Genomic DNA, 17,835 nt, shown 5'->3' with positions numbered 1-17,835 from the left:
TCCTTTAATCTGCACATCCTTAAAGGAGAACTATGAGGTGAGTGAAAATCACTAATCCTCAAAGTTCGAGCCGATGAATGAAAACTGTCACACGTCGCCTCAATAGATCGGGAAGTGAGCGAATGCATACAGTCGCTCGCTCACTTCTCGATCATCTCCCTGCAGTGAGCGGTAACTGTCAGTCACCGGTCCCCGCAGGGATTCCCCCCTCCCCGCTCCGATCTTCCAGCACTCAGTGGAGGAAAGGATGGGGAGGGGCGGGTACAGCTGGATCTGCCTCTAGATAGGCAAAGCCTGCTGTCATTCAGGCAGCTGGGTTGATTTTGACAGCATTGGTGGGATCCGTCCCAGCTGCGGCAGTCTCAGTATACCACAAGCTGTATCTCACGATATACTGAGCTTTGGGTCATGGAAGGAGGTTAGTATATGTCCTCCCGTGACTCTTAAGAGAACTATGGGGGAAAACACTTACCCCATAGTTCTCTTTTAAGTACATTGTAGCAATAACATTGTTCCAACCTATTTATCAATGAAGACTGCAAATAGTGCTGTCTGCATTGCTGTCAAAACTAACAGCCAGTGCTGATGATTTTGCAGTGCAGCAGCCACATCAGGGAAGGAGAGGCGCAAGCCCTGGTTAAACAAGGTATGCACAAGATACTTGGATAAAGGTTTTTGGGGTGTACGATGCATACTTGAGGTCCACAATTGGTAATATGTAGCTAGCAAAGGGTTACCTGGGTGTTGTCTGGGGTCAGTTTGAGGTAGCACATGTGTCACCTTTTGTACTGTGAAAGAACCTTGTATCATGCCACCACTGAAAACTTCTCAGTGTGCCTTAGATCCCATTAACACTTGTTGTGCATGTGAATGTGCAACAAAGTGTTCATATTGGTGTGTGCTCACACAACACGGAAAAAATGGGTGACAAGTTTTTGGCGCCAATATTTGTCACGTTAGGCCTAAACACGGTAGGCAAAACCCATGTCTTTGCCCAGGCTTTGAAGCATGACAAATGTGCAAAAATGTGTGAAGTTCACAGTGCTGCATGTCACTTTTTCTTTGTCACTTTTTTGCGCATATGGTAGCCCATTAAAATGAATAGGTTGGTGAGTTGCAAATGCGGTGCGCATGAACACGTGCTGCATTTATGGGTGTTTTGCTGCGTTTGCAACTGTGCGTGTGAACAGGGCCTTGTGGTAAAAATTACCATCTGCCACAGACAGATACAAAAGATAAAGTTACAAAATCACAGAAATAACAGCACTTACATTTCCACTCAGAATAATCTAAAAAACAAGATAAAGATACATTAATGGCAAATCAGATCCAGAAAAAGTTTTCATCCATCACACCTTAAGGTAGCCATATACGTGTCTATTTATCTTGTTCAGCCCATGAACATCAAAAGATTCCCATTATGAATGGAGGAATATCCAGTCCCGGCTACGGTATTTAGACAGCTCGCACATGCGGCTGGCCAAATACCAGTACAATGACTGCATCTGACTGGATGAAGTCGCTGGTCCGCCGACAATTTGTGGCACCCCCCTTTAAACAAAAAGTCAATTTAAGCCGAGTTGGAGACAAAAGAGCCACCCACGGCTTGAATTTTAACAGAGCCAGCAGGAACGGGCCGGAATTTGGGCCATGTATGGCCAGATTTATTGAGACAATTACTTGTCCACATTTTGATGTTCTTTGTTATCGAGCTATCAGAATGCAAAAGCAGAGCCCACATACCGTGAGATAATTTACAGTATACAATTACACAGACAAGCCAGTCCTTGTAATCACTACAGGAAGGAACAACCGCTTGCATTTTGCAATGCACTGAAGCCTGAAAAGTCACCACTAGTCTACAATAGCCGGGCTCACACAGGAACCGCTCTTCTGTCTTATGTTCCGCAAGAAATGTTTTATTTTAACTGCTGAAAGGATAACCTTCTGGGAAAGTAATAAAGTGAAATCATTTTTGCTTCTGAGGAATTACACACATAACTGCAAATATTAAAATCTGGAACATGGTTGCTGGTAATTATGTAAACTGATAATCTAATTTAAAGAGGACCATTCATGATAAGGTTGATGCTGGAATCAGAATATTCACTTTTGACAGATTTATATTTCCCTTGTTTGGCTTTACTTACTATGTCCAAGCCTGTCACTGGAGCTGGAGTGTCAGGGGGTCAGATGTCACCTTCCAGTCAACTCCATGACCACATGCGGTACATATAGAGGCCGAGGCACAAAGGATGATTGACTAAAGACAAGGTTGCACCTATGTCTGTATGGACAGCATGCTAATACAGGGTCACTATAAAACCATGATATGCCATTACGCTGAAAAAATAGTTTATTGCTCAAGTTTAAGCTGACTTTAATGTGACACAAAAGTCAGGCGATAAACCTTAAAAATGCATTCAAGTACCTTAACTATAAACAAAATTGTATCTTATTTGTGTATCACTCGGCTGTAGATCCTCAAATCATCTCTGAATTGGTGCTGACACTGTCCTTCCTTCTGGAGGGTGGCTACTTGTGTTCCCCATGGTCACCCAGAGGCAGAGGCATGATGGGATTTGTATTTTCGCCACAGCTGGAGTGCTGAGGCTGTTTACCCCTGCTATAGACATAAGATGACAGTCGCTTGATCCCAACGGTTTTGTCTGGATCAGAAGATTATATCCTGTCTATGGAGCAGCCCTTAGAGAATGCAACCTACTAAAAACTGTCTTTGAAATAGAAATGCAAAGTTCTTATGTTGTAGAGCAGAAATATATTGCAGGTTTTTTTTTCGCTTACTTTTCTTATAAACTTTTGTAAGCAATGCACTTATAATTCAATGCGCCTGAAATATATAGGCCCGTTCTCCGCCTGTAACTTGATAATCGTTCCCCATCTGTATTATCATACATCTCCAGATCGGCAACCATTGACGTTCCTCTCTGCTTGCCTGCTTTGGGATGTTTAACAATTATCCTGGGGAAGAGGCGCTCTTTATAATTGCTTATGCCATTCAGCGGTGCAGTGAACTATGGATCGGGTGTCAGAGAGACCATTTTCAGCTTTCTTTGATGAAAGCGAGATTAGTGGAGTGGGTGAGACAAATAATGCTGACAATATCTCAGCGGGGGTGATTATCACAACTGTAATAAACATTACCAAATACATTCAGCTGCAGCAGAGATGTTGGTATTAAGTGTAAAGTGGGGTGTGACAATATGAAGGTTAAAAAGAATTATGGTTATGTGGGAACAGTGACATTGATGAATGAATGCTTTTTCAATAGACCATTGCTTTAACAATGAACTCCTGGAAGTACAAATACAAAGGTCTGCCAAAGGTAAATGCATTCTATTAAAACAGAATTCCAAATCACCCCCCTTCAAACATACACATACACTATATTGTCAAAAGTATTGGGACGCCTGCCTTTACACGCACATGAAATTTAATGGCATCCCAGTCTTAGTCCGTAGGGTTCAATATTGAGTTGGCCCACCCTGTGCAGCTATAACAGCTTCAACTCTTCTGGGCAGGCGTCCACAAGGTTTAGGAGTGTGTCTATGGGAATGTTTGACCATTCTTCCCAAAGCGCATTTGTGAGGTCAGGTACTGATGTTGGAGGAGAAGGCCTGGCTCGCAGTCTCCGCTCTAATTCATCCCAAAGGCGTTCTGTCGGGTTGAGGTCAGGACTCTGTGCAGGCCAGTCAAGTTCCTCCACCACAAACTCGCTCATCCATGTCTTCATGCACCTTGCTGCACCGGTGCGCAGTCATGTTGGAACTGGAAGGGGCCATCTCCAAACTGTTCCCACAAAGTTGGGAACATGAAATTGTCCAAAATGTCTTGGTATGTTGATGCCTTAAGAGTTCCCTTCACTGGAACTAAGGGGCCAAGCCCAACCCCTGAAAAACAACCCCACACCATAATCTCCCCTCCACCAAACTTTACACTTGGCACATTGCAGTCAGCCAAGTACTGTTTTCCTGGCAACCGCCAAACCCAGACACGTCCATCGGATTGCCAGACAGAGAAGCGTGATTCGTCACTCCAGAGAACACCTCTCCACTTCTCTAGAGTCCAGTGGCGGCGTGCTTTACACCACTGCATCCAACGCTTTGCATTGCACTTGGTGATGTAAGGCTTGGATACAACCGCTTGGCCATGGAAACCCATTCCATGAAGCTCTCTACGCACTGTTGTGCCAATCTGAAGGCCACACAAACTTTGGAGGTCTGTAGGTATTGACTCTGCAGAGAGTTGGCGACTTCTGCGCACTGTGCGCTTCAGTATCCACTCTGTCATTTTACGTGGCCTACCACTTCGTGGCTGAGTTGCTGATGTACCCAGTTGCTTCCACTTTGTTATAATACCACTAACAGTTGGTACTATACTAACAGAGGTGATTGGAACATCTGAATCCAATGATTTGGAGGGGTGTCCCAATACTTTTGGCAATACAGTGTATGTGTTTTTTAAAAAGGTTCCCAGTACACATATCTGAAAAAGCGAGATTTGCTGTTATATTGAACATTTAGAATACTTATGTCCATGTATACCCTGTAAAATGAACTTTTGCCCTAAAATCCTATTGGTATTTATCAGTGCACTTCCTATTATGTGAGTGTGCCTATTCACTCCTATGTCTACAGCATCCTAGCTGTATATCTTCAGTGTGAGATTTAAGGCACTGCTACCTCTTAGACTAAAAACACAAAATGCACAGGTCACCCCTGTCATGCATCCTTGTAATCCACATTTGGTGCATGGATAACCCTCTTCTACAGATATTGTCTCAAAAACGGCAAAAACGGCAAACAATGCTCTTCCAAAGAAAATCAATTTTATTCCACATGCATCTCTACAAAAAAAAACAACCACTGACACGTTTCTGCCTTACTCGGCCTTAGTCATAGCAGTCATAACTAGTTTAGGGTGATTTGGAGTGAGGTTTAGTAATTCCAATACTATGTTGTTAAATGTTCTCCTTGCTGGAGGTTTTGACATGAAGATACAAAACCCTGCCTCTAGTCCAGAACAATATATAGTAGGGCAATAGTAAAAAGATCAGCTGCAGGGAGACCACAGGCAATATTGATGACTGGTACTTTGACCTCTGCCAGTGTTTTTTGGGCACAGCTTCCAGAATTCAGTTCCTCTACAGAAGCCTTCAACTCAGTTACATAATGCTACGGGGTCCCTCTCCATTATCTTCAGCATCAGCAGTCCTTTCTGGCACTTAGATCGCTCCATTTGTTATGGTGTGTTAGCCCTGGTCTATGTCGTGTTCCATTGTGACCCCAGGCTGTGTACTGACACATCTCCGGGGAGGTGTAATTGACAAAATAGGCTCACAGAAGTGGCCTAAAGGATGCTCAGCTTTGGTGTCAGTTCCTGGCAATCCCCTGGAGTGTGCCACGCCCCGTAGGAAGTCTTGGAGATGTAACATGTAGGGTGGAGCCTAGCAATGCGATTCCTGAAAGTAGAGAGCTATACGAGCAGTGAAAGCACTCGCCTGTTTACATTTCAACTTGCTCCCAGTTGTCCGAAGTCAGTTCATCTTGATTGAGGATTCTTTTTTCATATCATGCAAACAAGTTTGTGAATCTACACCTAAAGGAAAAAGGTCACTCCTTTGAAGACAGTCAAGTACGCATCCTAGACAGAGGAGGAGGACTGGTTTAAAAGAGGTGTGAAAGAGGCCATTTATTTAAAAATGGAGAAGCCAAGCTTGAATAGAGGTGAGAGGGTGAGACATCTATTGTCTGCCATATATAATGCTGTTTTAACACCTCTCTCTGTGCTGGTTATTAACACCACCTAGCTCCAATTATGAAATGGAATCAACACCTGGTTGTGACTAACAGATTATGTGGATTAGAGCAACATTCACCATATTTATTCCCAGATAATTTTTTGTACAAGCCATTCTGAATTGGGAAAGCTGGTCGGATGTCCAGTGAAACGTCTTCAAGAAAAATACAGCAAGTCCAGTTGCCTTGACTTATTTTTTACAGATATACCATGACATTGATGAATGAGAACCTTCACAGACAAGATTATGTGTAGCTGGGATCAAGGATTTGTTTCACTGGATTAAGATACTCAGCACTAACGGTGAAAATCACTTTGAGATCATACCACAGTGAAGGTGGCTTATTGATAGGAAGACTTATTGAACACACTGTTTGGTTTGATGTTACAATGTCAAAGGCTTAAGACACATTGTTTATTCTATTATTGAGATACTGTGTTGGTTGACACATTGTTATTGATTTGTTTTATACATATTGTAATGAGTTTCTTATTGATATGTAAATAGTGCTACACTGGTAGTATATTTTATATTGTGTGTGGTTTCACATTTAGGTGTTAGCTGTTGATTAGTTTAGTTTTAATGTTAGTTACAGATAGATTAGTGCAGAAAAATATAAATAATGCCGTTATAGTCTGCTACCAATGTGAACATGAAATTGTTAGTTTGGTCCTTCTCTCCTTGAGGTTGGAAGATTGGTTAGAAGACCTTCAAGAGCAAGGTGCACTCATCATAGTCTTCTGTAGAGGTCATACTTCAGATTGATATTGTTTATGGCCACCAACAGTGAGGTAAACATCCTTGGACCACGCCGTGTACACCATGTTATATAGGGGTTGTTTTTGCTTTCTTCTGGATCACCTGTGGATAACTGTGAGCATATGGGCACGGCTTTCTGTTTTGTTTTTTCTTCTTTCTTTTTTTTTTTCTTTTTTCTCTTATCTCTATAGGCTGAACCCAATGGACGTGTGTCTTTTTTCGACCCGAATAACTATGTAACTGTTTAACTAACTATACTTATTATTTTAGGAAAATAGCTTATTGCTGCTCCAAAAAAATAATAATGGGGTTATTCACAAAACTAGCCGAAGGATCAGCCGTAGCTTCAGCTGATCCTTCAGCTCTCTTCGGCCGGAGCAAACCGAAGGGCTGCTGTACGGGCTATTTACTATAGCCCGTACAGCAGCCGAAGGCGGCCAAGCGGCTCAGCCAAGCCGAAGCCATATGCTTCGGCTCGACTGAGCCGAAGTGACAGTCAAAACAGGCCAAACGCCTCGCAGATGACAGCTGGGTGGAGCCAGCCTTGATCTCAAGGTTTCCTCCGCCCCAGTTGAAAAGACAGATCAAATGACCTGGGGATGCCTAACTGTCATTAAACAATGACAACTGAGCGCAGCCGGTCATGACATCACGTGCAGCTCCGCCCAGTTCTTATTCATTTGCCGGGAGCTACTAGAAGACTCTAGCAGGTCCCGGCCAATAGGCAAAAGTTTGGCGGAGCTAGTTGTCACTGCTAGCTCCACCCAATTGTTTATTTATTTTTTATGTTGGAATGGCTAAGACCTTCTGAACTTCAGCTCGGCCAAACATGCAGAGCATATTTGGCTGACCAAAGTGCAGCCGGAGCTAGCCGATGTACGGCTGATTTCAGCCGATGTACGGTTGAAATCAGCCGTACAAGTCTGAAGTGAATAGCCGAACAGTGTTCGGCTCACTTCACTTCGGGCGGGTTATTCACTCAGCTGCCTTCGGCCGCCGTGTGAATAACCCTGTAAGTATCCTTATGTAGTCTATGAATCTACTGAATAATGGAACATTCTCTACTACTCTGTAGGTATGATATCTGCACCAGGTCTCCAACCTGCATCCACCATTGCAATGCAATATCAGTCTTGAGAATGAGAATACACTTTTTGTAACCGGCGTAGAGAGTCTCTGTTGTAAATTTATACAGCCAGGAACTCTGGCAGGGTGATCTTTGAGAATTAGCCAGTGGGTGATTTGGGCCGTCAGTGTCAGCTTGTAACTGAAATATTGGTTTTTGCCAGCGGGGCTATTAAAACTACCCATTAAGAATAATTTTTTTTTTGGCTAACCAGATAAAACCACCAAGCAATACAAAACTGCAGTACGGAAGAGAAAATGTTACCATGCACAGCACTGTTCAGCTTGTCAATGAAATATGACAGCTTTTGTTGAAGAAAAAAACAGCAGACCGTGCAAAGCTATTTATCATGCATATTTTAAAAAGACAATTCTGGCAGTTATTATATTGATGGAAAATACCAGAAACGACATGAGGACATTTGGTCTAGCAGAGTCATTTTGGAACAGAATTATATAATTGCCTTTCGGAACACATTAATCACAATTCATACATCCAATTGCGAATGTGTTATTCTTAAATGCTAGTTTTGAAATCATTCCAGGACAGGTAATTGCATAGTTTTACCTGGCAGTGCGCCATTCACAGTGTTTTTGAATGGCCTACATTTATACTGTGTTCCCTTTTCTCTTTACAGGAAGTTTTGGTTAGAAGAGGTGCTGTGTCAGTTTACATTTTCTTTTTTTCTTTTTTTCCATAATAATATTTATTGAAGTCAAAAGAGATACAACAATAACAGTAAGATCAAATTGCTGTACAGTGTGTAGATTGATATGGCAGGAGAGGGTGGAGCTGAAGGAACTACTGTACAGCTCCAGATGTTACATTCACAAAAAATAATATGAAGATAGGCAAATAAAATGAAACAATCAGCATGTATATCTAGGCCAATAACTGTTTTGATATAAGAGAAAGCCAAATTAAATTAGTAGGTGAATACTCGAAGAGCGTAAATGTCTATACAATTGTTATGGTGAAGTTAGGGAGTCCAGGTATCAAGAAACAAAAAACAAAGTTGAAGAAGTGTAGGGGAGAAAGTGTGTAGGAGGAGAGAGAGAGAGTAAACAAGAAGCAGTTTACATCTTATAAGGGTACCTGTACCCCTGTATGTTGCGGTCTCTGAGGAAGTTGTCCAAATTCTTTTTGAATGATTCAACACTCTCAGCTGATACTACTGCTTGTGGCAGCGAGTTCCAGACCCTAACCGCTCTAACTGAGAAAAAGCCCCTACCCCCTTGTGGTTAAATCTTTTCTCCACCAGTTTTAGGTGGTGGCCTCTAGTCCATGTTATGGAGTTTATAGTAAAGAGTTTGTTGCTGATGTTGCTATCACCATTGAACATCTTGTATATCAAAATAGAATGATAAACATTCGCTTGCACAGAGATTACAAAATCTCTGTATGCGATAAGAAGCGACTTTAAAGTATGTATGCATTAGTTATCTCTAATAAACCTACATGCCAAATAGTCTTTGCGCTTTTGCTACATGCTTCAACTGGCCACATCACTTGCAGCTATAGAGCCGTGTATGGCTCTGTACACATGGGTGTAACAAGGACCGCTCGATGTCCATGAACACCCTGGAAACACCACACATGAAATACTGTATTAAGCAGATTGCCTCAATACACACAGGAGCTTAACAAAGTATTTGTTTTGCTTAAGTCTAGGCTGTATTCTCTGGAACAGTGCCGGCAGCATCACAGTTATTTTTTCATATTGGCATGTCAGTTTAAATACATTTCTGTACCCAATGATAAACGGGTCTTATCAATCCTAATGTCGCTTCTTGGCACTCTTTCCACATTTTAGTTATGGTTACACTGGTCTTTTTCCAAATAAGTGTCCTTTTTGGGATGTTGTAAAACAACTACAAAACACCACACTTTTATTTTCTTTGATTAAGGAGGGCATTCATAATGGAGAGTGGATATTGATATCCTCCCTCTGCTATATATTGCAAGGTTAGTTCACACTGCTTTTTTTTTTTCATTCATAAAGTCCAGACCAAGATGTAGATGTGTTCTGCTTAAAGCAGCACAAGGAACGCTCTGATTGAAGGAGAGGTTGGTCAAGGGACTTTGATGGGTCATGTGACTGGGCGCTCCTTTTTTTTTTTCTTTTTACACGCTCATTTATTTTAATATCACTCTGCCAGCTGTTGGCATAACCACCCCCACCAATAGGTTAAAAAAAGCTAGGTTTTGTTACATGGCTATATACCTAATCAGGCTGCTATGGATGTCAGCTTCTTCATAGTTTCAGTGCTGTCTTCAGGAAACCTACACTCACGAAAAGGCCCCTTTTACACTGACAGGTTCAAGCAACTTTGCCCAGGATCCCACTGCACACCAAGGCCATCAAGATGCCAGAGCTCCAGGTTATATGGCCCAGCACATGAGAAGGTGACCCTTTATACTACACCCCGCAGCAGTGGTAATCATTTCACAGGTCAATTACCCATTATCCCTAAATACAACCCACTCTCTTCATAGCCCAAAACAGGAGAATGTCCAGTCAGGTTTGGTGAAAAAGTGATTTAAAACTTTACTCCAGAAAATAATTCATGCTATGGACATTTCTGTGTCGAAAGCAACTGTCTTCATCTTCGTGGTAACAAAGTCCAGATCACAGGGTAAGCACTTCACTCCTTCAAAGTGTTCAGGTGCTTATTTAGTCTCTTCAGGGGGACACTTCTATCCTATTCTGCACAGGTGACACCCTCTTACTAACAGTGGGCATATTCTCCCAAAAGGGTTACTCACAGAGCGCTATGCAGTCCCAACTGTCCACTCACTCCACCAGGAGTCCTTGCTGCTAACTCCATGCTCAAATGCTCCCCTCCCAAAGGGCTTCACCATGGAAAAGTCCAGCTCCCCCAGAAGGTGTGCCTCCCTAACGCAAGGGGAGACTGCTGGATTGCACTCTCCAACACAGGGGGTCACTTATGGTTCAGTCCTGAAGAATAGATATCAAATCGCCTCAAAAATGGTCTATATTAGACAATGGCTTCCCCATGATTGCGTCCAGAGCCCATTACAGAGGACACATTAGTCCTCTGCAGGGTTCCCCTTGTGTCCAGACCACAGTAATAGTCGTGTGACTGTTCTGTTTGTCCCTATGAGTGCAGTGATCACTGGGACACAGTCCCCCCAGTCACTCCCCAGAGAACTTCAAGAAAGCGGGCATTGGCAACAAAGCTGACACTCAACCTTCCATTGCAACAGCCTGTTTACTATGGGGGACCATAGGAAAGCAGAGCATGTGCAGCTGGAGAGCTCAACTTAGTTAATCTGTTGCTTTGTATTGGATGAAAAAAGTACAGATTTGCTGAAAGGGCCAATTCACACTAAAGAGTTCTGGTGCCTTAATGCACGTGCGTTAACGATTGCTACATTATTATAGCCCATTCGTTATGAATGGGCTTCCAAAGCACCACAGAAGATGAAAAAATGATCATTACCTTTTTTGAAATATAATTCAGCACACCACAATGCACAGTTCACAAGTGTGAATTGGCCCTCAGAAAAGATTTAGCAAAATGACAAAACCAAATATACATCTCTGTGTCTTGCAATACTAATTTGGATGTCTTCCTTGCTGCTATAATTGATTTCTGTGTCTAAAATAGCTCAAAAGTATTTAAGAAATAAGAAGAGTGTTTTGGTGCTGCTCGCACAGGCAGTCATTTCAGGAAAACACAATCAATGGTGGCGCTCTCATGCTTGCACAGTGTTCATGAAAAGGCTCTTTGCTTAGTGCAAGTCTGTAATTTCAGGTAGACACTTCTCTTTTCCCTACCTTGTTCTAAATTATATCTGCTGCTCCTCACATTACTTGCATTTGCTGACCTATTTCTGAACCGGTTGGTCAAAATACAAGCAGCTCTTTTTAAAGTGGCTGCGGGATGTGATTTTAGTAACAGACTTGAAAATGTCTTTTTGTCACAGGTAACATTCACGTTTCACTTAACTACACCTGATGATTTGGATAATATGGGACTCTGTGATTACTTCATTCACAGAGGGGCTCCTTGTGGACGTGGATACGTTTTAGTGTAGCGTCTAAACATCCTTTATGTATCAGACAAGGGAGCGTCTTCGTGTTAATAAAAGAGAACGTAGTCATTTTGCAAAGTGCTGAATCTTTAGTATGATTATAATTGCTGAGTATCTTATCGGTTTCCTCAAAATTGCCTTGAATTGAAGGTATCGGAGTGTAACCCAGCACATCGCTATTGGAAAATGGAAGTAAAAAAAAAAGTTAGAGATGGTCTACTAATGATAGCATTCAGCACATCAGACTTTCAAATGTAAAGTGTATATCAGTAAATGGGATCTACTGTGTATAACACATTTAAATATGGAACGGAAAAGCTGGAGGCATAAGCAGTAAAAAAAAGATAAATAAGACAACTTTTAGATCGTAAGCCCTCAGGGGCAGGGCCCTCCTTACCATCTTGTCTTGAATTGTATTGTGATTGTAATGTCTTCCCTATATTGTAAAGCGCTGCGCAAACGGTTGGCGCTATATAAATCCTGTATAATAATAATAATAATAATAATAACAATGAGCAACCACTGAGAAACATCTACTGTAGGTTTGTTGATAGCGCCACCAGGCATCACACTACAAGAACATTTTGCTCCAAATTGCCCCCTTGCCTCTGTTGGAAAGAGTTCCACTCCTCAGCACATGCACTCTACTATCCCCATGCCTGGTGAACACACTCGGATAGTTCACATTGGCTAGAGGACGCCCAGCCAATACAATGGTCGTATTATGGCTTTTTATACTTCTATAACTGTGTGAAAATTATTTATCTTTGGTCACAATGGACTCTTCAAGGGTCTGTGGAGACTTACTGGTAATTAACCCCTTTTATCATTTTGTTTATTTGCATGCCCTACATTAGTATTTCAGCTTTGTTCGAAAAGGTGGAGTCAGTCTTTAATTCCTATAAAATAAATGTTCTGTTTAAATAAATCAAGCAAAAGTAGGGTTTGGAGGGTTTCTAAAGAGGTAACAAGGCAAAGACCATGTATATATATAAAACATATGTCAATAGTTTATTGTACACACAACTCATAGTTTAAAAATGAATCCAGTAGGTAAAAACATTTACAGTCCATGCATGTAGATTTATGCAGTCAGGATAGTGGAGCTATCCTTCAGTTAGTTTCCAGATAATAGTCTGGCGTACTTCATCCCGACGCGTTTCGCCAATGGCTTCTTCAGGGGATCGGTGTATATATTGATCTAGCATTAGAAAGAGATTTTCTTGCATAGAATTATTCTCTCAATGTATGGTCACATAGGGCATATAGCAACATTGCACAGTGTATAGCTCCTAGAGCATTCCTTATATTGTAAATCCCAACATGGATGGACATCCCCATCGAAAGTGACCACCCGGCACTTCACCAGGCACGCAAGGTGCCCGGAGAGGACCGATGCTTTGAAAGAGCAAACATGTCACAGACCAAACACAAGGGGCTTCCAATTGAAATGTGTTGGTCCTTGTCTGGTTGATTATAATGAACCGGGGAACAACATATACATCTTGAATCATACATCTGGAGGGGCAGCTCCCATATGTTAGCTCCACCGGGTATCCCAGATACTCCTCCGTGTATGGCTCCGGGGTCCCAGGTATGACGAAGGACTGGGAATGGTGGCTAGATCTTTCTGGCCACCTTGTTCTTTCGGTCCTTTCAGCATCGGTACATGTGTAAAAGCATTGGGGTTCATGTGTAAAAGTTCTGCCCGCACGGCACTAGTGCCCTTAGATGCCATTGACGTGTATAGGGTTTTTACTTTACTGGTCAGCACCATCCAGGGGCACTAGTGCCTTACAAACATCATCTGTCCAACATAACTTTTATATTTTTGAGTAGTTGCAAAAAAAAATACCTGCCATTAATCACTAGCCATTAATCACTGTCATTAAAAACTGATTGGAGGTTTGTGGGAGAAGCTCTAGATTTATTAGTAATTCTCTTCTGTGAAGTGTCAACGTTCTTAGAGATACTGCTCCCACACAAAGCAAGGGGCACCTGATCCGCATAAGGGGTTTCAAGTGGAACCAAATAAAGAACATAAGGGGGCACCACTTTTGGTAGTAGAGTCCAATTTGGTTTTTCATTTATAAGGATCAATAGAACAAAAACAGACTATTGACCTTTATAAACAAATACTACCAGCAGTGGCGCCCCCTTTTGTTCTATAACCAGAAAATTATCTGACAGAGAGTAGCTCCTGAACATTGCTACTACACTGTGTGTTTTCACTCTGGAGAACAACAAACCTGAACAACCACTGGTCACAAACAGGTTACCATTTTACTGACACCTCTGATACTCTGCATATTGTTATTTCTAAGAATACAATCTTCATTTTGTAGCATCACCAACATGTGAAGATCTGCACAGCCGAGCCCAGAATTGACTCCTTTTGTCCCTGCCAAGCATAGAAATCACACAGTGTAAGAGATTGAGCCTTTCTGTTTTACTAAATAGCAGATGGAAACACTTCGGTAGGAACAAAGGAAGGTGAGTTACTTGGGATATTTCGAGCATGGGCTGCATTTAGCAGCACATTACTGACACTCACAAGCAAGCAGTCTGATTATAGTTTCATTATTAAAGGTATGTGTCAGCTTCATTAAATTCTAACACTTTCATTGTAAGTTGTAATATTTTTGCAATGAAATACAGATAATTTTCTACAAGCAAACGACAGTAAAAACATCAACCCGGTACCTTAGTGCATAACTTACCATTAGGTACAATATGGTTGTGCCTGGTTGTGTACAATGGGCAGAAGCTGAGAGGAGGCTTTTCCCTCGTAATTCTAAAAGTATATGTCAAATCCTTTATTTGTTCTCTTCTCTGTTAAATAAACTTTTGAATGCATTTTGTCGCATGTATTCGATTAGTGCAAAAAAATACAAGTGTTGGAACTTGCTGCTAGCCCCCCAAAACCACACACATTCCTTTGAACCTATCTCTACAATGGTCAGTCTCACTGGGAATGTGCACAAGTGTGCACAAGCTTCAGCAAGAAGTCAAATTGGCTGGGATTCCACCATGACAGGAAGGTTTAGGCAGCTTTTTTTTTTTTATTTTGATTGTTGTTACCAGAACAGTATTCCCATTGCAGGATTTTCCCTTACCTCTTGCTCTGATGACGACTCAAAGGGGTTGATTTACTAACCTTATAAACACACCACGAACGTGTATACACCTCTGCAGTGTGTTCCCTCCCAGCATGATCTATGGGTGGAATCTAAACACCTTTGTAATGTGTACACACCCAGCAGGTGTGTTGTGCAAAGCCCTGAAGGAATTTCAAGGTGATGTTGGGTAAATTAGCTCTATGTTGTGTTGCTTGCGTTGATGAATGCAGGAATGTAAATGCATGAGCTAACCATTTTTGTCTAAACTGTGAAGCAGCATTATATATGCATCATGTGCATGATTTTTCCATATATGGCATTAGTGGAAATATGCTTTTAGAGACTTTTTGGTTGATAAATACGTTTTGCTGTGTGAAAATCACACACACCTGGTGTGTGTGTGTGTGTTTAGGTTAGTAAATCACCCCCAAAATGTTTGTAATTCCCTTACTTTCTGTATCAATGACAAATGGTCACAGGACAAATAGAGAGAATTCAGCTGGCCATGATACACCAGTAGAATTGTATTCATAAAATTCCTTTTCAGAACTTTCATTAAATTTTTTAAGTTAACAGGGGCCAAATCGACTATCATTTTCAACCACAGTGACAAATGAAACCAAAGCTGCAGGATAGAAAAATGTTACTTGATTGTTAAAATCAAATGAAATTTTGAATGATATTGATCAAGTCTCTGATGGCATTATTAAATATTATGGTGAGATTTCTCGTATGAACGTTCTTACAAAAACCTACCAGTGTATGGCAAGACTAAAGTGACCCTTACAGAGTTAAACCTTAAAATTCATTTAATTATCTTCATTATTAACAAGAATGTATCCTATTTGTGTATCAGTCGGCTCATATTTGTGTATCATTTGGCTTGTAGATCCTCAAATCATCTCTGAATTGGTGCTGACACTGTCCTCCCTTCTGGAGGGTGGCTACTTTTGTTCCCCATGGTCCCTGTGTGTGTTGTAATGTAGCCACAGCTCCAAGCTCGCTCCCGTGACACTAAACTTAGGAGTTAAATCTTAAAAATGCATTCAAGTACATTACCTAATAACAAAACTGTACTTTATTTGTGTATTGCTCGGCTGTAGATCCTAAAATCATCTCTGAATTGGTGATGACACTGTACTTCCTTCTGGAGGGTGGCTACTTTTGTTCCCCATGGTCCCTGTGTGTGTTGTAAAGTAGTCACCGCTCCAAGCTCGCTCCCGTGATGGACTACAATCTCACGTTTAATTTACTTATTTGTATTGAGATTAAAGTCCATCACAGGAGTGAGCTTGGAGCGGTGACTACTTTACAACACACACAGGAACCATGGGGAACAAAAGTAGCCACCCTCCAGAATGAAGACAATGTCAGCACCAATTCAGAGATGATTTGAGGAACTACAGCCGAGTGATACACAAATAAGATAAATTATTTTTAATAGTTAAAGCGGACCTTTACCCCCTTTCACTAAAAATCATATCAGCATACAGCTCTGCATGATGATATAACATCATATTACATTCATTAGTTAAACAAACATGTTTGTAATGTACTTACAAATAGAGTTCATCTACTACCTGGTCCACTTTGGCACATATGATGTAATGTGCCCAAGCATTGCATCCTGTGAAGATTAGATCAGCAGGGCATTGCTGGGAAATCTCATCTGTAATCTCAGGAGATCTCAGGTAAAGGCATTTTCCTCCCCTGTGATGATGTCCGGGTCACATGTGTCAGAGTTCCAGGAAGTAAATGGAGATGGAATAATCTGTCCTTAGTAAAAATAGCCACTGTAAGATAACTGGGGAAGAAAAGAGAAATAAGGTATGCAAAGAATAAAAATCCTGCTTTTATCTAGAAGTATTTGCTTTTAGATTGTCATTACTAAACATTTCTAAAGGTGTCTTTGTTGTTATTTTAAAGATATGGGTAAAGGTCCGCTTTAAGATACTTGAATGCATTTTTAAAGTTCAACTCCTGAGTTTAATGTCACTTCAACAAAAAGACTTGACCAAGAGCCTTAACTCTATCTACTTTATCCAACATTGAATAAAATACCTTTACATACACTTTAGCTACATATTTTAGAGAATATGAGTATTATGCAGCTAGATTTGTTCTATAGTATCCATCTGCAGAGAGGTCGCAGGAAAATAAAACAGTAGAGGGTTTGATCTGTTGAATGATCTGTAAAGCAAGTTATTTTGATTCATTGTTTAAATTCTGCACACAGGACATGCTGCGCATTTTATTAAACTTGTCTAGTGTGTCATGGATATTTTGTCAACTTGCTGCCAACCTCCATTCCCTTCTAAGATTGAAATGTTATCTCAGTTTTGTTTAAAGAGGCGTGGGCTCCATAGCAGATGAGGGGCAGAGAAGGTTGACAGCTCATAAAAGTACGGTCACACCGAGTTGAAATTTAAATCAGAAAAACATGGCCATCTAAATAACTATGAAGATGATCATCTTTGCCACTTGATACCACAATGCAATAGTCTATGAACAAGATCTGAATGTATGCGTGTGCCTTTTTTTTTTTCTTTGTTCAATGCTAGGCTTTCTTTGTGCACAAAAGCAACATAACCCAACAGAAAGGGTTTATTTGGTCATTTTCCTAATACAATTGTATACTGGTGGCTCTAATTTGTTAAATAAATATGTCACCTTAAAAGAGTTTAAGGTGCTACTAAAAAAAAGTGTGGCCCCCTCAAGAGCAGGGGCGTATCTACCGCGAGGCAAACAAGGCGTTTGCCTGGAGCGGCAGATTCGCAGAGAGCGGCACCCCGAGTGATACTCACGCGGATGGAATGACGCGGACCGTCGGCCTGGAGAGTGGACGGCGTGACGGCGCATGCAGACGGCGGGCCGGGTTGATTCACGGTGAGTCCGTAAGCCCGGGGGGGGGTTCTGTCGGTGAAGCGGCGCAGGGTCTGTCTGGGGGGGGG

General features: G+C 41.5%; 1 long non-coding RNA gene across 1 annotated transcript; it reads left to right on the top strand.

Annotated features, from left to right (window-relative positions):
• Positions 1-237: 237 nt before the first annotated feature.
• LOC108794478 lies at positions 238-11,350 on the top strand. Its single transcript, XR_001941712.1, has 3 exons — positions 238-316; positions 3,560-3,565; positions 11,339-11,350. It is a non-coding gene; the product is annotated as an uncharacterized LOC108794478 (long non-coding RNA).
• Positions 11,351-17,835: the final 6,485 nt, after the last annotated feature.

Source organism: Nanorana parkeri, unplaced genomic scaffold (assembly GCF_000935625.1).
Source record: "Nanorana parkeri isolate BGI_ZX_2015 unplaced genomic scaffold, ASM93562v1 scaffold856, whole genome shotgun sequence".
Taxonomy (NCBI): Eukaryota; Metazoa; Chordata; class Amphibia; order Anura; family Dicroglossidae; genus Nanorana; species Nanorana parkeri.
This window is presented reverse-complemented; position numbering and strand designations above follow the sequence as displayed.